At 34.2% G+C, this 23,837-nt stretch overlaps 1 pseudogene; it reads right to left on the bottom strand.

Moving 5' to 3' along the window:
* Nucleotides 1-523: 523 nt before the first annotated feature.
* LOC124895649 lies at nt 524-1,346 on the bottom strand (annotated as a pseudogene).
* Nucleotides 1,347-23,837: the final 22,491 nt, after the last annotated feature.

Here is a 23,837-nt window from a genome sequence, read left to right on the forward strand (position 1 = left end):
TGTTCTTTATACAAGAGTGAATATTTTAAAATTATTATTCTTGAAAAGAATAAATAGTGTATCCACTTATTGAAGAGTAGAAGGAATTATGCAGTGTAACTATATTTAAAAACAAAATCAAACTATGATTGAGATACAATTAAGGAAGAATCTATATTATCATTTTGAATTTAGTAGATATAATAAGAAAGAGTTAAACTATTGAGTAGTTGTATCATCTTAACTAAATTTAAAGCAAGTTAAAAATGGAAAGTAGCTTTAGTTGCTTGTATTTGCATTGAATTTACTGATACATGAGTAAAGAAGTTTAAATATGCCTCTTTATTTTCATGTTCTAATATTGAGTTTCAACTTCTGTAGGAATATGGATTATTTCACTCCTTATATGATCTAGGCCTAAACTTTACACAATTCTACCTTCACGAGCTATCTTTGGGGTTTAAGTGAGAAACAAGGTTTCGCTTCTTATCAAATGCCACGTCAACATATAATTGCTTACATTATCTTCTTCTTTTAGTAGTATTTAAGAGAATTTGTAGTAATCTTGGTATGCACCCACTAGGTTCACTACGATGGCTATGTTCTCAATGTCAAGAAGCTAATAGGGGTTGTAGAATCAAAATCCGGTTTGTATATCGGTCCAAAGGATGCATAGCCAAAGCAGCCACAAAACATGTAGAAAATTGTTGTTGCTGACACACTGATTAGCGTTTCCCTTTTCCTAGTCTTGGCTTCTGTTGGCAGTGATATTATGTTCAGTTCAAGAAATAAGAATGAAACTTGTCAATTTCCTATTAGCTAATTGTTTTACCTAAATTTCAATAAGGATGGGGGAGTAAGAATAAGCAAAACCTATAGCTCCAAGAGCTTGAAAACTTCTCCAAATCTTATGCATTTCAGTTACTTCAGTTCCAATGCTAATCCCATTGAGACTTCCTTCTATTTTTCCTATTTATGTAATTCAAATGGAAAATGTTAGCAAAACAGTAGCTAAAATTACAAGAAATTGAAGGTAAAAAGAAGGCCACATTGCTCGAACTCTCAAAAAATATTGTCAGATTTGACATACATGTGACATTAATTTTTTGAGAGTCCAACCAATACAAGAAAAAGACAGTAGTAAATTTGAACAAACCTGCAACTTGGGAAACTCCTAAACCAGGACCAATGGTAGAGTAAGTGAAGGACATAACAGCAACCACAATAGAGAGCCATGAAATATGATCAAAGTCTCGAATTTGTAAGAAGATAATTTCCATCACTCAAAACATGACCATGTAAGAAGTGCTTGAAATATGGCAAGTAGCTTGGTGACAACGTTTATGGAAACAATTAGACCTTTTCATAGACCTATACAAATAATGCTCAATATAATATTTCGTTGGCTTAGTTCAGCTTGGTCTATTAACTAATTATACTGATGCATGCTCTTATGACTGATTTTTCTTTATGAGTATGGTTTTTAAGACCTCGGTATGTGAGACAAATGCAATGGTTCGTAGTTTATAAATAATTCTTTTACATAAATTAATAACATTTTCCCTTTATCTAAAGAGTTCTTTTGCAAGAAAGTGCACTCCTTATTGCAGCTTGCTTTTTAGTTTGCCTTTCAACTTGATGTTCCGATAATAGATGCAATCATGAAATAAAGGTAATTAAACTTACACTTTTCCTTTATCCTTTCCACCAACTATTAAATTTCAGACTCTTACAATCATAATAAGAATCCTCTTATCATCTTTTGCTCAATTGATTTCAACCAATAGCGTTGTTTCAGCTCTTATGTCAATCTTTATGACTTAATATTATAGAATTGGAACTGTGGAAGGAATAGGTTCAAAGGACCACTTATATGTTAGCATTTATCAGCTCTCACAAATATTAGTTCAAGTCCAATATGTTATAGTGTTATTTATCTTATTTAATGCAACTCATGCTTGGTAAATGAAATACATAGGAGTGTTTCTTCCTGTCTATAACATCATGATAATTTCAAATCACACATTCATTGTGTTTATAACTTTATTTGGTACTATATTTAGAACATAATGTCCACTGTCTATTGATTATGGAACAATTCTCTTGTACTTCTTCAAGGTGATGATAATAGGATAGCATTTATCAAATCTGTTATGTGTACAACAACTTAAAAAAACATAATTTTGATCTCCAGGAAATTGAGCAATAGAGATGCAGCTATGAGGTCACAAAAGCTCGGGCTTGTTCTCTAGTGCTCCCTTGGAGAAAATGGTGTTTCTATAACCAGGCAGGAATGTGGCATGCTCTTGTGCCAACAACTTTTAGCTGTGGGCGCTTTTTGTACCAAGAAATGCTAATATCAACGTAATACTTTTACAATCTAGCAATGCAACAATGTAATCTTTGTTCCACATATATTATGAAGCATAAATGTTTTATCTACCATCATAATTTCGCCCGTGCTACTACTAAATAAACAATTTTGTTTGTATGCTTTCCCCAATTACTCCCTAATATACAATAACAATTTATATGTACCTTCCCGTAATCATGCAATGTATAAGCACTCTTTCTCCATCTCAATTTTCAATGTTAGTGCTCCTCGCTAGCTTAATTTTTGTCATATTAAATTGAGCTATATTAAAAAATTTATTGTCCTTCTATTATAGTTATATCGCTGAAAGGAATATAAAGATAATTGATTTTAGTTCTAGTAAAATAAGCAATCAAGTATAAGAAACAGGCCACAACATTTTTCTATAAAACAAAAATAATTATATTGGTGTGGAGAAAACAAAATGTAGTATATATGGAAGGGTCCTGGCATCCTGCACTCTATTGGCGCTCCAACATACTTATATTTTTCCTATATATTAAGGTTTTAAATAACAATGAGTAGCAAATAATAATTTTCGATTGCGTTGTTTGCCCGTTTTAAATAAATCTTAGGTTAAACTAACACAATAGCTAGATAATAAAGTGGAGAATGCTCAAAATTATATTAAAAAAAATATTGATCACCCAAATGTAAATATATAGGATTTTTACATACTTATACCTGAGATTGAATATCTGAAGTGTGAATAATATGATTAAAATGAGAGTCCAACTTGAGATAAACTAATGAATTTGGATAAACAAGTTAGTAGTATGATAAGAAGTAAATCCTAAAACTAAACTAATTCTAAAAACTATTTCATGAAGTAATTAAAGACTGTTCAATATCGTATAGAAAAACTTTTACATACAATAAACCTAAAGCTTAACTTTAACTTCAAAAGTTAATTTTTTTTCCTTTTTCTTTTTTCCTTTTTTTCATGACAAATATTTCTTCTTATTTTTTACCTAGGTTGTCTTTTCTAAAATCCATTAGGTGTAACGCTCCACATTTTTGAGCTAGAAATTGAATCGTCGTTCTACGTGTGTAAGCTCTAATTCCATGGTTTATGTTTAGATTCAGGTTTCATGATCTCTCTCCTAGTAAATGAAGTGATTATGAGGTGAAAACGTTCATAGAAATGACCTAAAGCAAAGTTGAGCTAAGAACCTTTCATTCATCCAAAATTGGATATTAGATTCTACAAGAGTCTACTTGGAACGTGTATAACTTTTGATACACATAAAATTTTACAGCTCAAGACTTACCAAATTGTAGATAATTTAAGTATCTTTCCAACTTTACTAATTTTGCCAAAATGTGGTAACCGAGCGAAAAGCTATGACTTTTTCCATGTGAGATAGTAAGCTGACACGATCATGACGCGTCGTGTTGAGATCGCGTTGACACAAAATCAGACGCGTATCTAAAGTTGTTTTATGCATTATTTTAGTTTCTAATGGGTCTAGGGTCACCGTGGTTATTTCTCCTCACCCAAAATACATCTATAACATTGAATTTCGACCCTAAGAAACCAAAATATCTTTTTTTCACTTTTCCTCTCAAAATCAAAATCCTAACTCCTCCCCCAAAGATTCAAGAACTCATTCATAAGGTCAAAAATTCCAAGAAATTGATCAGGATCCGAGTTTCACTCTTCTCCTAAATAATATAAGTTGCATGGGATTTTCCTAAAATTACTTGGGCATAAGAAAATTGTTCAACAACATTTAAATATGGTGAAATCATGAATTTCGAAGGGGTTTTAGAATTTATATTATAACGTTCCTTTATGAATGTTTTAATGGCACTATTGTTTTGGCCTTGAGGCCTTTTTCCCACATTGAATTATACTCGTATATATATATATGTATGTATGCAAATTGGGTTTGAATATTTAATTGAGAGCATGAATCATATAGAATCCCTCTCTTGTTATGACTTTTTTCATTTTTTATATGATATGGATTATTTCGAATGAATCTTGAAAAGCATGATACGAATGTCTTCATTAATCTTGTGACTTGGATATGATTTTGAATTCAAAAGAGAGGTTTGTTCATGTTGATAAATGTTGAATATATATATATATAATGAAAGAGTTGCATCGTTTGTCAAAAAAAAATACATAACCACCACATATTTGATGAAAGAATGAGAATCTTTGCATAGTTTTAACTTGTGTTTTGTAACATGAAATATCTTAAACTACTTGCATGTTTGGGTGGTCTAAATTGTGTTTTAATGAAAGAATCATGCATGATACATTATGGCTCAGAAATATGACTTGCAAGTTTTGGTGTGATGGCATCAACTCAGATAATGCCATGGTAATTCAAAACAGAACATAATGCATGTTTGCAATCAGATTTTCAGATTTTGAAATGTAGAATGATGCATGTTTAGAAATGCTTAAAATGGGCATAAAGATATGTTAGGTGGTTCCCCGAAGAAGGCATGAGTTCAGACTATTCATTTCCTAAATTCGTGTTTTGCTGATACGAGTTATTTAATCCCCTAGAGGGATTTTACGCTGGCCTAGAGCCCTGTGGTGTATCAAACTCAAACACTCCAACCTTTGTGGCAAACTTGGGTTGGGGGCTTCCCCACCAATTCAATGACGGATTCCATATAGCCCGTTGAATATTAGACTTGTAGGGGAGTGCCACCTAGCTCAAAAGTAATAAAAAGATCAGAACTGCATTGAGAAAACTTTCTTTAAGATTATTTGAAATTTCCCATGTTCTTTAAATTATGTCATGCATACTGTTTTACAGATTTCTGTCACTTATGTTTTATAAAATTCATTATTTTGAATTACACTGCGCACCAGTACTTTGTACTGATCCCTATATTTTAGGGTCGAGGCTCAGTCCAAAGTTCCTGCTAAGCCATAGAATCTATCAGACAAAAGTGAGAAGTTAGTGAGCCTTCTTTATTTTAGAAGGCCTTGTCTTTAGAACATTATTATGTTATTTTAGTATTGGGTCTGACTGGGGGCCTTGTCCTAGTTTTTTTCTAGACTTATGATTGATCTTGTAATGTTAGAGATTTTGCGGTCGAGTGTCAGCTATTGTTAGATGTTAATAGGTTTCATTCTGTACTATTCAGTTGAAGCTAGAAATGACCATGATTCTGTTTGTATTATTTTCTACATTTTCCTTATTGTATATGAATCTTGTGCATGATTATCAGGTGTAGAAGGGCGCCATGACCTTCATGGTTTGGGATGCTCGTCATGGCTAGGACCTCGGTTTGGGTCGTGACATTAGGACTCTCTAACATTGAACGAACATTCATATTTCAATGAAAGAAAGCTCCTTTTAAAAATAGATTTTAGATATATATATATATATATATATATATATATATATATAAGAATGACATGGACTTGATGTTATTTTGTAAGGGTGACTTGGTATTTATTTATCATGTTGATATTATGGAAGATATTACACCCTTTAGTGCAGCAACTGGACTTCAGGTTAACTTGGAAAAGTCCAATATTTATTTAGGTTAAGCAGAAAATATATATATATATATATATATATATATATATATATATATATATATATAATCAGACAGGTTTCACACTAGGCTCTTTGCCAATGAGGTACTTAGGTCTTCCTCTTTGATCAAGGAAATGATTCAAAGTAGATTGCACCAGTTGGTAGAGAAGATTACTAGTAGAATCAGTATTGTCTACTATAAGCAACTATTACATGTTGGCTGATTACAGGTTATAAATGTAGTGTTGTTTTTTATATTCAATTTTTAAGGAACTATTTTCATCTTACCATAAAGTATGTTGAAGGAGATAGGCAGGAAATGTACAGAGTAACTTTTGGGAAAAACTAAAAGTCACAAGAAAGCTTATTTGGTGAGCTTGGTCAAAGATTTGTTTACCAAAGAAATTTGAAGGTTTTAATATCAAAGACAGTGAAGGCTTAAATGTAACATCTATAGAAAAGTTGTCATGGCAAATAGCTTCTAAAAAAGATGTTTGTGGATTAAATGGGTTAATGAAGTATACATAAAAGCCAATGGTAACATCTTGGACCGCAATCCACCATAGGATAGTAGTTGATATTGGAAGAAATTGCATAGTTTGAAAGACAAAATGGTTCAACATAGTTTGATATATAAAATGGTTCAATTTTGTAGAAGAAGGACTTATAAGCTTACTGAATGGGGATGTTATTTAGTTTCCAGAAGTTATATTGATTTATTGGGACCAATGACTAGAATTTGGGAGGCTTAATAACTTTTTTATGTTGTGTTATTACCCAGACATAGAATTATCTTATGGTTAGCCTACCATGACAAACTCCTTAATAAGGAAAGATTATTGAGGTTGCAAGCTCCCTTTACTGAAAGCTCTCACTATTGCTTATTTGACTTAGGATTAAAGGAGGCTCATCAATATTTATTTGTCGAGTCTAGATGGATTTTTGAAGTAAGGAATATATTGAGCACATGGCCAGACATCTCTCATACTGCTAAGCAGGTTAAGGAGAGTATACATTTGATTAAAGCTAAGAATTGGAAGAGATTTAAGAAGGAGATTGTAGAAATATTGCATGGAGGACTTATCTACTATACTTGATAGGTTCGTAATTTGAAACTGTATAGAGGACTGGCAGTTAATGCAGATTTATTTATCGTACATATATGAAAAGAAATCAAAGAAATAATGGGTATCTTTACAGGCTCAAATAGAATTAGAAGTAGTCATAGTATTATACAGAGGATTTATAGTTAGTTACAATTAAGTGGTTGACAATTTTCTTTTTGTGTTTGAGATTGGAGGTACTTGGTTCAGCCTGATTAGGGGACAATATCTCTCAATTCTCTGTAGGTTGTAATAGTTGTTTTGTTTATTGGTATGATATATTCATAGTTAATTACCAAAAATATATAGTTTTTGTAGAATTTATTGTGTGATGTATCCGATATTTATTTTATTCTGTATATTATATTCCTTTCTTTTATCAAAATGTAATATATTTTTTCAATATTTATTTCATTATTTATATGATATTCCTTTCTCTTATCAAAATGTAATTTTTTTTATTTTTCTTTCATTGCTTGTAATAGACTTTCACTATCATAGAAGGGTTGGTGATTTCCTTTAATGAACTTTGGTTTAATAAGTGTCATATGATTGATTCTGTCATAGTAGACTTCTTTGATGGGTGACTTCCTCAAATTATGTCACGACCTAAAAACTCGTGTCATGATGATATTCATTTTAACTCGCTAGTAGGTAAGTCAAAAGCATAGTCTGGAACAACGAGTAACAGGCTAGTAAACAAAAGAGAGAAAGACAGACCTAAAATAGTAATTAAAGCAATCATTATGGGAAAATATACTAGACATTCATAAAAAATGAGGAAATGGAAAAAAATATATAAAACAAACACCTTAAGACCTAGTAAAGCCACTACAAGAACCACTATATAGAAGGAGTACCAAAAAGATGCAAATTCAATAAAAAGGTAAATTGTGGGAGATTGAAACTGCAATTTGAGAAGATTATAGTCTCTATTATTTTCTTTTAGCAAATAGCAGAGGTGTAATGCCCCAAAAATGGATCCCGAGACGTCACATGGTTCTTAGGGCCACAAGTGATCCCAAGCTAACCCATGAGCTAGCATACTGATAAGCAACTAATTAAACATGTATAAAATAACAGAGTTTAGTGTGTGGAAACATAAAAATGATGGAATCTGTGAAAATACAATACTAGTACACTTGTACATTCTGATAAAATTTCAAAAAAGGGACTAAAATTACATAACTGACTCTAACTGACATCTATGAAGCCTCTACTGTACTGACTATAGATAGTTGGGATGCGACTCCAACTACCGCTAATTAATACATATGAATAAGAAAGTAAATTACATAAATAACATCTAACTAAAGTCCCCAAAGTAGGAGGACTCATCATCTGCTGGCTGGAATCTGCAATTATCTTATTTTGACTATACATACAACAACTTGAACCTATATTATGAGACAATGTAGCACATAGACATATATGTGGATCAGTACTTTGAGGATGTACTAAGTATATGGGGTGAAATGCATAAGTAAACATCATCTCATCATCATAATTTGTAAAACAATGCATGCTAAATGTAAATGACTCACATAAGCTAGAATATCTAAAATACTAAAATCTAAAATCATGAATAACAAATCATGCTTTATAAATCAAGTGAGTCATAACATTTAGTTCTAAAACTGTGCTTGTATTCTCTCTTCAAATCATATTATCTTAGTGTAGAAAGGACTCACTCTAAGTTTGAAATCTAAAAGCTGAAGTCGGTAGCTAATATCTTGTTGTAAAGCATAATCTGAGTAAACTTTGTGAGCCTTTACACTTAGTTTTCTAAAAGATTCCTATTATTATTTGCTGAGAAATTATTCTGAAAATCTTTACTATTAAGTTGTAAGGAAAACACTTTATCTTAAGGGTTAAGAAATCTAAAAACTTATTCTGCATGGGAGATTCTTCTAACTGACATAAACCATGTAAGCATTCATGGATTTCAACGTTCTTGTTCCCCTAAGGAGGAATCCTTATATTGGGGAGAGGAGTCATATTCTTGCCAGGGAGTATAACCTATCTAAGTGATCACATATCTATCATCCACGTAGAAGTGGGAACAATCTAAATCCTATGTTGGCTAGTTCAGGGTATGAAACCGCAGTAACGTACCCAACTCGGTGCTAAATACTACTCCTACTAAATCTGTATGACCATTCTGATAGAAATCTACTTTAAAATAGTATAATGTTTTATAATGAAAACCAACGATATATCTATAGAGCTAAATCTGTAATCTGAATCTGTAAAGTGGATTTCATAGCTATTCTGAGACCAAAAGGTCAAATCTTTATCAATAATCTGAAAAGAATCTAGTAATAAGTTTTGGCCACAAGGATGAAAGAATTATCCTTGTTGAAAAAATACCTCAATTGATGAACTAGATGCTAAGACTTGAATCTTAAATCCCTATTGATGCTTTGGAGATGAATTCTTAGAGTTCTTGAATTGGGAATCCTTAATCTTGAATTTTCTTGGAGAATTAATAGAGAAATTACATTTTCTTGGAGAGAAAGTTTGATGATCTAGGGATTTTTTTTGAGAGAAAATTAATAAAATAAGCATAAAGTTTTTTAGAATATGCTTAACGTTGTGTTTTAGACGAATTGGGGCCTTGGGAATTGACCAAAATACCCCTATTAAACTTCTAGATGAAAATGAAAATATCATATTTTTCCAAACTTTATGGTCACCATGATGTGCCACTATCTTGGTGGCTTACTGAAATTGGACAATTAGGAACTGGGCAGACTCCACGATGCGTCACCATCGTGGTGCCTCTTTGGAATGTCATTTTGGCCACCTCCGAGACACGTCATTATCGTGAAGGCTCACTAAAAATTACCAAATGTGAAATGGAACTCCTCTGCGATGCGCCATGATGGTAGAGCTTCACTGAAAAGTGACAATTGTGATTTTTGCCTTCTCTGCGATGCGCTGAGAGTCCAGGTGGTACATTGTCAACTTAAAAATGCTCTAACTCCTCAATCGAGAGTCGGATTTGGGCGAATTTTATATAAATGGAAATCTTATTCAATTTTCCACATAATAGAAAGTATAAATATGGAAAATACCACATGAAATTAAAGGTATTCATCTTTGAAGTAAATCTTTGACATTATAGGGATGATTTTAAGATAAGAAAAGTGCGGGGTGTTACAAGAGGTTTTAAACCTCCACAAATGGAAGTTTTAAGCTCCATAATTTAGCTTTTGGTAGTGAGTATACAAAGTAGTTTCAGAAAGATACAAATTAAAACTATGGCAAACACAAAAGGAGATGGATCAACTCATGTCACGACCCAAATATGTCGTAAGTGGCATCCATACTAAACCTTTTGTGGGAGAGTTATCTATCCCAAAACCATCAACTAAACAAGTAGCCAAAATAATATAACTAGTTATTTTTATTAATTAAACCAAAATCTTGAACATTTTATAGATATACTAACTTCAAAACTAAATAAATGATTAAACACCCCTAGAATCTGATAGCCATTGTACCAAGATACTAGAAATGCCAATGAAATTAGTTTAACCTAAAATCAAAGGAAGCATCTATGTCTAAAAAAACTTGACAGAAATAAAGTGAAGAATTCATGGCAACACGAAAGATATAGATCACCCTTGAATTCAAATGTGATCCACTCTACATCAAAGTTTTTGAAATAGTTGTAGACAGATCTTTTACACTTAATAAAAATAAGAGCACATGAAGTATTAGTACACTAAAATAATAGTGTACTAGTAGGGTCATCGACCAATACAAAACAAGATATGTGAATAAGCAACCATAATTTATTAACATATGTACAACCATAAACACCTATCATGTAACTTTACCTCAACATTATGACACTTAAATTTGTTCAATAATATTATAGAATTCAGTCAAGTACACGTCAAAATAGACAACAAAACAAGTCAAGACATGACTACAAACAAGAATCCATGTCAACAAACTATGAATCCATAGTAATATACTAATCATTTGTAATTTATCTCAGATCACTCAGGGATTCATTCCAACAATAACTATGTCAATAATCATAAATCTCAATTCACTCAATAAAACTATTGTAAGTAGATCAATACATAAATACAACTTATTAAAGTAATCGAATATTAAAAGTCAACACATAAACATGCATAAACCCTGATGTGGTCCAAGGTCCTCTAAAGCATTACACTATGAGATAAGCATGAGAGCTCCAATGTTGGTAAGGGTTATTCATGAAAATGGATGTACTTGACTGCATTATGGAGTCCTACTAAGGATTTCATGTGTTCATGATAGAATTTGACGGATCATACGTTGGGGAGAAGAAGGGAGGATCATGCATCTTGATAAATTTTTGAATTCAATCTGAAGTAAGGCATCTAAACAAGGTTGTTACTTCATTAAGGGTAGAAATATAATATCATAGGGTCTTCTTTATTTTCCAAGTACAAATAGCTTCCTTTTATATTTTTGACTTAGATTATTCAAAAACTAAACCTTCACTATCATTCACAGATTATGAGAGCTTGCTAAAGCTGTTAGTTGTTTCTTATTTCAAAAAAAGAGTTTCTTGGAATATCAATTCCAATCAATTCCCTTGAGGTTCTTTTTAAAGTTAGGTGCTTATTAAGATATTCAAAGAAGGTCTCTTTTATTATTAAAGTAAGTTGTCTTTGATTCTATTTTTGTATCAATCTACTTATCCTTTCTTGTTTCCTTATTATTTCTTGTGATCTTTTAGATCGTGCTCTATTTATTCTTGTTCTTCTTAGATTTCATTTTTAGATTTATATTATTTGGTATCAAAATCTTTGGAATAGGTTTGTTTCCAAAAACCTACTCTTGAAAAGTTGATATCTTTAAAATAATATAGTTATTCCCAAAGAAACCCAATTTTTTTATTTGATTTGTTGTTTTTGACACTAGATCCTTGTTATATAGTATTTTTTGAGTCCAAATCCGCAAATTTCATTCAATTTTTCATTTTGAAGAATTTTCTAACATTGAAGGGCTTGAAGATTTCGAAACTTTAAATATTTTAAAAATTTTTCTTTCGGTTGAAGCTCAAAATTTAGTGGTATTTGTTCTCTAGGTCAAGAGGGAACTACAAAAATTTGGAGTGATTTGTTGAAGTTTCAAGTTGGGTTTGTTCTTAATGTTCTTGAAGATATTCAAGGTTTTCTTGAAAAAGAAGTTGAAAAAAGGTACACTTTGATCCTAATTTTTCAAGTCAAAGTTTATCAAAGTGTTTGTGGGTTCAAGTTGAAATTAGCTTTGTTTAAAATAAAATTCCAAATTTCAAAAAAATTTCCACAATAGCATGTTATGTCAGCAGTTGACCAATCAATAAGATGCCACATCAGCACCACTACAGTAGATGACTAGTCAACTACCAACCAATATACATCATTCCACCCCCACTATCACTAGGGGCAAGCGAGACCCAAATGTACAGAGCTGAAAAATCAGAATTCCATGGTTGTAGTTTAGGACCTTAAACTTTTTCTTGTCAAAACTTCAAGGTTCTTCTTCTAAGATTATTTCTCTTCAATTTCACAACCATTTATCAACTAATTAACATCTTTAATTACATGTTAACTAGTTTCTAATCGTCAAGTCATTTCTTTGACTCTTCAAACTAAGTAATAAACGTAATTCCTTCTACTTTTGTTACTTCATTCTTGAATCTGATTTTTCGTACTATTATTTCTTTAGCTTTTCTTCTTTATTTTCTATTGAAATTTCTTAGTTCTCATCCTTATATTTTGAGATATTCTTCTTGAGACAAAAAAATCCATTCTAAATCCTCAAGCAGAGATCGAACCCTTTTAACTCATCGGAGCTAAAGAAGTTACAACCATTAGCAAAGGTAATTCATGAGGCAACAAAAGGTATGATTTCTTGAGTGCTAGTGTGCTTTAATTTTAACTAACTTAACATGTATTCATGTTTTTCTTGAGTTCTTTAACTAGGTACCTATGTCAAACCACGAAAAAGGCAGCTCAATTACTACATGTTATCCCATAATACACGAATTTTTAACATGTTCTCCATTTTCTTATCCCGACTGGAAGAGCAGTTCGAAAGATTAGATCATTAAGTAGAGACTCTTAACATGAGGATCAGGGATAATTCTTTAACACCTCTAATAGCTCAACATTATGGATACACAAGTGGAATTCACCATGACTCCTTAATCCCTAAATCACCCAACACTCTTCACTGAATACTCTATCCCACATCCAATGCTCCACCAATTATCATCGAACCAACAAATACTACTGATCAATCACCAAGCACAACCATATGTTCCTCTCCATCACTAAAAAGTACCCTAACCACCACTAAATAAACCTCTACCACCACTAAATAACCACCAAACACCCCAAAATGGCTCACCTATTCAAAAATCTCCAACCATTGGGTGAGCTACTTGAGGATTTTTACGAGGAGCTATAGGGATTAGATGATGAATACGACAATTGAATAAAATATCAATGCATCCAATTCCATGATCTCATAGAGGTAGAAGAGGAAGACATGGCCTCATCCCTCAAATGGTTAGGGAAAACGATTTCAAAGTCATGAATTCCATGATAAAAACTATGGAGATGATCTTTTAGAGCATAATGAACCTCATGACCATCTTGGGGGTCAAGATACGAGTCTTAACTCCAGCAAGGTAACTCTTCTATATTTTAAGGTTGAGAGAAAACCTAATGTATTTCTTGATTTAGTGACACAATCTGATTAAATCTTCTTGACTAAAGAGATGTACGAGGTATAAAAGACATTTTATGCTATTGATCAACTTGAGGGGTTATGTCCACTTTGTTGGAAACTCAAGTGAAAGTTAGAAGAGTGCATAGGTTAGCTTCCACTCCTACTTAGAAAGAACTCAAGGCTATCTTGAGGTGCAAATATGTACTGATCAATATCAACAAGAGACACTCAAGAAGGTTAACACTTTGCAATAAGGCACAAAGAGTGTAGAGAAATAGTATGATGAGTTCCAACTTAGGAATATCAAAATAAACATTGAATAGGATCCTTTGCATGCTATGATATGGTTTCTAAAGGGATTTAGAATGAGATTGCTTCAAAAATAAGGCTCCATAATTATCTTAAAATTGATGAAAATCTTTAACTGGATACTGAGACAAAGTTAGGTCTCAAGGATGAGAAACTACACAAGTAAAGAGGATATAAAGGGTCTTGGACCTATAAGAAATAAGGGAAAGAAGGGGGTCTTTTTTTCCAATTATTAAAAGATCAAGGGCACCACAAAAGAGACCAAGAAGACATTGGTCAAAACAACTCAAGATGAGAAGGACAATCCCAATCCATTCAAATTGAAGGAGCTACTTCTTCTAAACCTCTTTAATGTTTTAAATGTGAAGGATTTTGTCCTAGAATATCTGAGTGCACCAATCAGAGGGAATTTGTTATTATGGTTATTGATTCTTATAATGTTGATATACACATCTTGTTGAGAGAACTAATAATGAGGGTGTTTATGAAGATGGTAATTTTGATGAGGAGAAAGAGAGTGAGGATTATGGTAATATTATTATTTCTTATAGGTTAGCTAAAAGGGGAAGAATAAAGGACATGAATCAAGTAAGCGAGATAATCCTACTTAACTATGTATTGAGAAAGACAATGGTAAGCAAGGCTGTGGATGATCCAAACCAAAGGGAAAACCTTTTCCATTCTACTTATCTCATCAAGAAAAATAAGTGTTCTCTGATAATTGATAGAGGGAGTTGTGCTAATATTGCAAGAACTACTTTGGTAGATTTTCTTCGCCTTCCCACCACTAAATACTTTACCCATCACAAACTTTAATAGATGACTAAATGTGGGGGGTTACAGGTAAATAGGTATGTTGTGATAAAGTTTAATATAGGAAAGTACCACTATGAAGTTTTGTGTAATTTGGTGCCATTACAAGATTGTCATCTTTTACTTGGATGGCCATGGAAATATGATAGAGATACTATTTATGATAAGGAACCAATCATTATTCCTTTGAACATTAAAGGCATAAGCATACCATATATTATGTGACACTGGTATAAGTTAGTGACATGTCTCATAAGTTGAGCTAGTTGAAAGAGAAGGTAAATTTTATGGATGCTAGTAATGATGTCAAGGGTACTGTGGAGTAGAGTTAAGGAAAAGGTAATTCTAAGTGGAAAAAAAAGGTAACACTTTTGGCAAATTGTAAGGAGATTAAGGATGAGTTTGAGAAGAGGAATCTGGTGGTTTTCCTCATGCATAGAGACTATTTTTTACTAAGTTATGAACTAACCTATTCCCTTTCTAGTCCTGGTTCATTTATATTTCTTTTTTTTTGCAGGGTTATGAAGGTGTGTTTCTACCAAAACTTCCAAAAGGATTTCCTCTAATAAGATTAATTGAGAATCAAATTAATTTAATCCCAAGGTCCTAATTTGTAATACCCCAAGTCTGTACCCTGGACGCTACACGGTGCTTACAACCCCAAAGGACCACAAGCTAACCCATGATTGATATTTGTTGTTAGCACTAAATAATAATACTGTAAAATACGTAAAATAGGCTGAAATTCCATAAGGTTAAAAAAAAAATAAATACTGAATAAGTGTATCAACTAAAATAACAAATCTGTAAACTTGAACACTGTCTGAAAACTAGTGTGAAAAGCCTCTAATCTAAACTGTCTGAAAGTAGAGTTGAAGGGACAAACCCCAAACTAACTCCATCTAGTGAAACTACTAAAATAATGAATTAAAAGAATGTCCTCAAATAATAAGAACTCACTGCTAAATCTACTACTGGCTAAATCTGAATATGACTATGCGCGATCATAAACCTGAGCGTCCGAACCTATGATATGAGACATCATAGCGCAAGAGAAAGTATGCATCAGTAAATAGAATATACTGGTATGCTAGATGAGGTAGGGCTAAATTGAAGAGTTCATATGCATGAATAATAACTAACTGAACAATATAGAGTAACTGAATGTGAGAGTACATGAATAACTAAAACTACTATCAATACTTCGTATGCAACCTGTGCATGTAGATATACTGTAACTAAACTTTTTCGAAGCTAAGTACTGAGTTCTGATACTGAGTAACTAGTAATCTGTGATTACTGATATTGATTGACTACATCTGACAGTCCTAACTTTGTAGAATTGAACTGAGTTCTATACTGAAGATTTAAACTAAAACTGTGGAAGGTAATCATCTAACCGAATGCCCCAAATAAGATAAGATAACTAAGTTGGGTCCAATCTATAACCCCAATTGTAAGGGTTTTAGCACCGTTCCACGGGTAATAACAACTACTATGGAGTTAGTCTTAACTAACGAGTGACCCCTGAGATCAGTCCTAAACTAGCGGGTGATCCCTGAGTATGCTGGTCTTATCTAACGGGTGACATCTCATAACCTATGCAGGCTACGTAGTTCGGGAACTAAGAGATTACTTCTAGGGACCCAGTCCTAACAAATGGGTGAGATCCCATCCCTAGGCTCGCTCGATGCTGAATCTTACTCCCAAATGAAAAACACTGAACTGAGTATACTGAACTGGACTGGACTGATACAGAGTTTACTGAGTTTTCCTGAGTTTTGTAACTGATAATGTTCTGACTTTTGATGGAACATTTTTTATCTTTTTCTTGGGAAAATTGCAAGTTGTCAAGCAACCAAGGCAACATTTAATGTTATTTTTTAGTGTTTCAGGGTAAGAAGCTAGCTGAAGGAATAGACTTAGAAAATTAGAAGAAAAACACTTCTGACGGTCAAAATGTTGGAACGTCAGTCTTGTGATAGACCACCAACTCAACCGTCAGGCCCAAATAGAGTCCATGACATCAGAAGACCCAGCGACAGCCTATGTGGTGGATCATCAATCTTGCGATAAACTATAATTTTGGCTATTAGCACTAAATAGAACCAGGCTTCCAAAAATACACAGCGACAGCCAACATGATGGACCATCGATCTTGTGATGGACCACCACTTCAGCCTTCAGGACTATCCAGAACTTGACTCTCGAGGATCATCAGCGACAGTAAAATGGTGGACCAACAGTTTTATCCTGAACGTGACTTTCCAGGATCAGTAGTGATGGCCCAATTGGTGGACCATCAACCTTCCGACGGACCACCACTTTGGCCGTTAGACTCAAGAAAAACTAGGCTTTCAAGGACCATCAGTGATGGCTAGTTTGGTGAACCGTCAAACTTTCGATGAACCACCACTTCAGTCGTCACTTTGGACGCAGATTTTATAATTTTGAATTTTAAATTCTTTTTACCTGGGAACATATAAATAACCAGTCTTAGGTCTTATTAGGGATCTTTTTATCCATCTCTTATCTTTTCATTAGGTTTTTTATACTAAAAATACATTGTTACATAGTTTTTCTCTAAGATTCATTGGAGATTTGTGGATTTATATTCTTTTATCATATTTTTCTATTGAAGATTAAAGAACAATAATTGTGACTTTTGTAAGTAAACTATGAATTAATTAATTAATAACACAATGGTTTCTTCTCTTTATTGGGTGGAAATGTGTGGCTAAGGTCCCATAACTAGGTTTATGGGAGCCTTGATATGAATAGCTAATTGGAGGTTGTGAATCTAGTAGATTCCCATGATTAATTGATATTGCATAAACCCTTCTTCACTTTAATGACTTTTCTTGGTTGCAAACTTGAAAATTGATCCTAAGAACAACACTTGTTCGAATAAAAAAGTATTTGTTGGAAAAAAAAAGGGTTTACATAAATCTAAAGGCCTTAAACTTTGGATAGAGGGTAGATGACTTAAACAGATCAACCCATGTGAAAATATAGTTGAATAAATAATATGTTCCTTAAGTTTGAAAGAATTAAGGGATAAGCTACTCATTTAGGTTGAGAAACTATTGGGTAAAACATAGAATTCAATTAATCTTGCAATTAGAATTGTTTATTGGGAATTCAAAATAGTTCACAACCCTAGCTGCTTAAGCATCTTGGTAATCATAAATCTAGTTTGACTTTTCTTATTTAATTACTATTAGCAATATAACCAACAATTGGATTATTTTCTATGACAAATATTTGAATATATTTGATAAATCAAAATCTCCCTCTATTTTGGAACCTTCGATCAACAGTCTAGTAACAACCATAATACTTCGTGAACACAGTATTCCCTGTGGGATTCGACACCCAACCCAGTTGGGTTCTATATTTGATAGAAACTACTTATACTCTCTAACTAAAGTTGTAATTTGATCGTATCAAATTTTGGCGTTGTTGCCAGGGAATACAATGGTCAATTAAATTTGTGTTTATTAATTGACCTTTGGTCAAGTTTCCAAAATTTTACTTTTACTTGTTGTTTTTGTTCTGTGCAGGGGAGTTATTGTGTATCCTAAGTACACAGAGATGGGGTGTACCATTATTATCAATACATCCAGAACCACAGTTAAATGGCAGAATGGCAGACCCCCAAGATACTAAAAGACTAGCTGTTTTGGCTAGAGCTCAGCTAAATCAGTAGAATAACAGCCAGCAGGTACGTTATCCTAATCCTGATGATGATTATTTAAGTGATGATAACTTATTAGATCCTTTTAACCCAAGGTGTGCAGAGAATGTGGCTGCACCAGCTAATCAGAATGTAAACAGAAATCGCCCCTTTAGGACAAGGCAAGAACGTCAACCAGTACAGTTTGATCTGAATGATAATGAAGATAGAGTAGATGGAGTAGGTATAATTGGATATATCATTCCTCTACCTCTAGCACAAAGAGCTAAATTTAATATTACTAGTATAATGATTCAACTCCTTCATCTAAAGGGGTTGTTTGGTGGTCTTCCCTGAGATGATCCAAATATGTATTTGGTGAATTTTGACAACATTTTCAAGTCTTTCGATAATCCAGGATTGGGTCAAAATACTATTCACCTACATTTGTTTTCATTGTCTCTATCTGGGGAGGTGACACTATGGCTAAATAAACTGACTCCCGACTCTATAACCAACTGGAGGTAGTTGAAAGAGGCTTTCCTAGAAAGGTTTTTTCCACCCTCCAAGAGGGTATCGTTGAGGGATGAAATCAGTAACTTCCAATAGCCTCCCTCTGAAGCTCTTCATGAGACCTCGGAGAGGTTTAAAACAAAGCTGATGCAATGCCCGAACCATAACATGACGGATATTCATTTGTTGTAGACATTTTTTGGGCTTCAAAATCCATTAAGAAGCCAGTTATGGATAATGCTTCAAGAGGGTCGTTTGTTGACCTAACTTTCCCAAAGGCTTTGGAGATGCTTGATCGGATGACCAAATAGAGTAGAGCTTGGCATACTAGGGATTCTGTGGTAGGAAGCCCTACTGTGTCTGGTAGTATGACTATAGAGAAATACAAGAAGGAGGAAGAACATGACAAGGATATGGCATATTTAAAGACACAAATGGATTTACTATAAGTATCTATTATCTGGAAAAATAGAGAAGGTGAAAGCTATTACATCCCAGTGAAGAGCTAACTTTAATTTGGAAGAAAAGGCAAACTATCTAAATAATTAGGGGGTTTCCAAGGAAATAGCCAAGGAAATTAAGGTCAGAACTATTATGACAAAGCTAGTTACAAGGATAGAGATCAAGGGAACTAGAAGAGCAAAAATAATAGGAGTGGACTATATGTACCTCCTGGAAGCAGAGACAATGCTGGAACTATCTCTGGCAAGATGTCCATGGAGGATATGATGGAGAAATTATTAAAGGGAGTTGAGACTACCAACTCTGGGGTGACTACTATGAAGAGTGATATGTCTTCCATGAGTCAGTTGGTAAACTCATACTCTACTTTTATCAAATAGTTGGAGCAATAATTGAGCAACCTCTCAACAGCATTGAATCAGAGGAAGAGTGGAATTTGCCAAGTGATATAGTTTAGAATCCTCAAAATAATGGCTCCTGCATGGCAATTACCACATAGAGTGGTAAGGTATTACCAGGACCGTCTGTAGGCAAAGTTGTGATTGCAGAGGATATTAAGCATGAATAAAGTTATCCAGTGGAGTCTAAGAAATTGGATGAAGTTATTGATAATACACCATCCAACCATCAGTAGGGTGATCAGTTGGAGAAGAGCAAGGGAAAGAAGACCGAAGTGGTGGTTACTAAGCTCCCAAAACCACCTCTTCTATTTTCCCATCAGTTGAAAAAGAAGGTTGATGACACAAAGTTTGGAAAGTTTATGTCCATGCTTAAGCAGTTGACAATTAACTTGCCATTAGTAGAGGCATTGCATAAAATGCCCGAGTAGGCAAAGTTCATGAAAGACCTTGTTACGAAAAAGAAAATAGTTAGTTATGAGATGGTGGATAATCTCCATCATTGTGGTGCTATTTTCACAAGGTCGTTGGTGTAGAAGAAGGCAGACCCGGGAGCATTTACTATCTCGTGCATTATTGGGCCTCTTGATTTCATAAAAACTCTATGATTTGGGAGCCAGTATAAACTTAATGCCGCTTGTTGTGTATAAAAAATTGGGTTTAGGGGATCCTACTCCCACGAACATGAGATTAGTTATGGTAGACAAGTCTGTGAAGCGGCCCATGGGGATTCTATATGACGTATTAGTTAAGGTGGTCAGTATCATATTTCCATCTAATTTTGTCATTCTCGATTGCGAGGTGGATTTCGAGGTGCCCATAATCTTGGGTAGACCTTTTTTTGCAACTGGGAGTGTACTTACTAATCTAAAGATATATAAGATACTGTTCAGGCTAAATGATAAAGTATTTTGATTCAATATATGCCAGTCCATGAAACAGCATAAAGATATGAGCTTATTTTCTATTGTGGATGCTTATTATGAGGAGGAGCAGGAAGTAACTATAGAGAAAAATTTTTTTTTGAAGACTTTAGCTTCTGTATTAATGAATTTTGATCAAGAAGGTATTTAAGATTATGAGGAGACTGTGTGTGCCTTGACAAACATGGGGTCTTATTCTTATACACCCAAAAAACTGGATTTGGACTTGAAAAATCATTCGTGTCCACCATCTAAGCTGTCTATTGAAGAGCCACCTACTTTGGAGCTGAAAAAGTTGCCCAATCATTTGAGGTATATGTTCTTGGTCAGCGCTAATACACTACCTATTATTATTACGGCTGACCTATGTGAGCAACAGATGGAAGCCCTCATCTGTGTTCTTAAGAGATATAAGAGGGCTATTAGTTGGACGATTGCAGACATTATCAGTATTCTTCCTGGTATATGCACATATAAAATCTAGCTAAAAGAGGATTGTGTCCCAACTATTGAGCATCAGCATCTTCTAAATCCACCTATGTAATAGGTGGTAAAGAAAGAAATCATCAAGTGGCTAGATGCAGGAGTGGTATACCTCATCTCAGATAGTAAGTGGGTAAGTCCTGTTGAATACGTGCCCAAGAAAGAGGGTATAATAGTGGTGGCTAACGAGAAGAATCAGTTGATTCTACTCAGGCCTGTTACTGGATAGAGGGTGTGTATGGATTATAGAAAACTCAACTCGTAGACATTAAAGGACCACTTACCAATGCCTTTCATGGATCAGATACTTGATTGGTTGGCGGGAAGAGATTGGTATTGTTTCTTAGATGGTTATTTTGGTTACAATCAGATTTCCATAGCCCTGGAGGATGAGGAGAAATCGACACTCACCTGCCCATATGGTAATTTTGCATTTAAGTGGATGCCATTTGGATTATGTAATGTACCTGCTACCTTTCAATGGTGCATGATGTCTACTTTCTCAGATATGGTTAAAGACACCTTGGAGGTATTTATGGATGATTTTCTGTGGTAAGATATTTGTTTGAGCTATGTTTGGTAAATCTCAGTAGGGTCTTACAGCAGTGTGAGGAGTTCAATATTGTGCTTAATTGGGAGAAATTCCACTTTATGGTGAAGGAGGGCATTATTCTCGAACATAAAATTTCAGCAAAGGGGATTGAAGTTGATTGAGCTAAAGTTGAGGTTATAGATAAGCTTCCATCTTCTATTTCAGTGAAGAGGGTGTATAGTTTCCTTGGTCATGCTAACTTCTATCGGAGGTTTATAAAGGACTTCTCAAAGATTGCAAACCCTCTTTGTAAACTTTTGGAGAAGGAAGTCAAACTTTCCTTTGATGAGGATTGCTTGAAGGCATTTGAATGCCTTAAAGGAAAGCTGGTTGATGCTCCTATTATAGTTGCACCGAATTGGTCAAAATCGTTTGAGATCATGTGTGATGAAAACGGTGTTGCCCTTAGATCTGTACTGGGACAAAAGAAAGAAAAATTGTTTCATCCAATCTATTATGCCAGCAAAGCACTGAATGGAGCTCAAAAGAACTACACTATCACAGAACAGGAACATTTTGCAGTAGTCTATGCTTTTGAGAAGTTTCGGGCTTATTTACTAGGAACCAAGGTGGTGGTCCACACTGACCACGCAGCCTTGAGATATTTGATGGCAAAAAAGGATGCAAAACCAAGGTTGACTCTGCTACTTCAAGAATTTGACTTTGAACTCAAAGAGAGAAAGGGTTGCGAAAACCAAGTTGCACATTATCTGTCTAGGCTGGAAAGTGAACAATTAGTTAGAGATAGATTTGAGTTCAATGATGCATTTCCAGATGAGGAAATCTTGGCTACTGTTATGGAGAAAATACCTTGGATATCATCATCAGCGATGGAGGATCACACTTTTGCAACAAGATGTTCAGAGCTGCCTTGGCAAAATGTAAAGTTAAGCAGCATAAACTGGCTACACAATACCACCCTCAAACTAGTGGGCAGGTAGAAATATCTAATTGAGAAATCAAAGCTATCCTTGGCCAGACCGTAAATACTAGTAAGAAGGATTGGTCTAGGAAGATGGACGATGACTTATAGGCATATCAAACAGCTTTCAAGACACCTATTGGCATGTTGCCATACCAATTGTCTTATGGCAATGTGTGTCATTTGCCGATTGACCTAGATCATAAAGTGTTGTGGATACTAAAACGGCTTAACTTGAATTGGAATGAGCCAGTAAATATGAGACTGGGGCAGCTGAATGAGATGGACGAGTTTCGTCTTGGAGATTATGATCCGGCTAGTCTATACTAGGAAAAAATGAAGATGTACCACGACCGCAGGATTGAAAAGTAGGATTTCTAGAGAGGTGACTTGGTGCTTCTGTTCAACTCTAGACTTAGAATTTTTCTAGGTAAGCTCAAATCCAAATGGTCCAACCCATTTAAAGTGAGTCAAATCTACTCATCTGGAGTAGTGGAACTTGAAAATGTAGACGGAAGTGACATCAAGGTAAATAGATAGTGTGTGAAATATCGGTCCAATGGACTCAATAAGTAGTATTGATATTATTTATCTTGATGAAGTCTGAGTAATCGAGATAACTGAGTCGTGCCGCGATGACAAATCAGTCACTAGTGGGAGGCAACCCACAGTGTGTTGTTGTAAAGCATTAGTTAAATTATTTTGTTGTTCTAGTGCATTTTTTATGTGTTTGTGGAGTGTGAAGGATTTAAAATTCAGCAAAAAAAGGAGTAATACAGTTGGAAAAAAAGGGGAAAATCTGAGCTACTAGAACAAAAGTGACAGCCGAATTGGTAGACCACCAGTCACCTGACGGACCACTATTTCAACCATTGCAAAGAAGCTGAAAAATTAATTCACTGGAGAAAATTGATGGCCAAAGTGGTGGACCTTCACTAAATTGGTGGACCACCACACTAACCGTCAAAATCAAGTTGAGTTGCCCAAGTTCTGGCAAGGTGCGATGGCTAAAGTGGTGGACCATCACAAATTTGGTGGACCATCACTTCGAC

The sequence above is a fragment of the Capsicum annuum genome, unplaced genomic scaffold (assembly GCF_002878395.1).
Source record: "Capsicum annuum cultivar UCD-10X-F1 unplaced genomic scaffold, UCD10Xv1.1 ctg83367, whole genome shotgun sequence".
Taxonomy (NCBI): domain Eukaryota; kingdom Viridiplantae; phylum Streptophyta; class Magnoliopsida; order Solanales; family Solanaceae; genus Capsicum; species Capsicum annuum.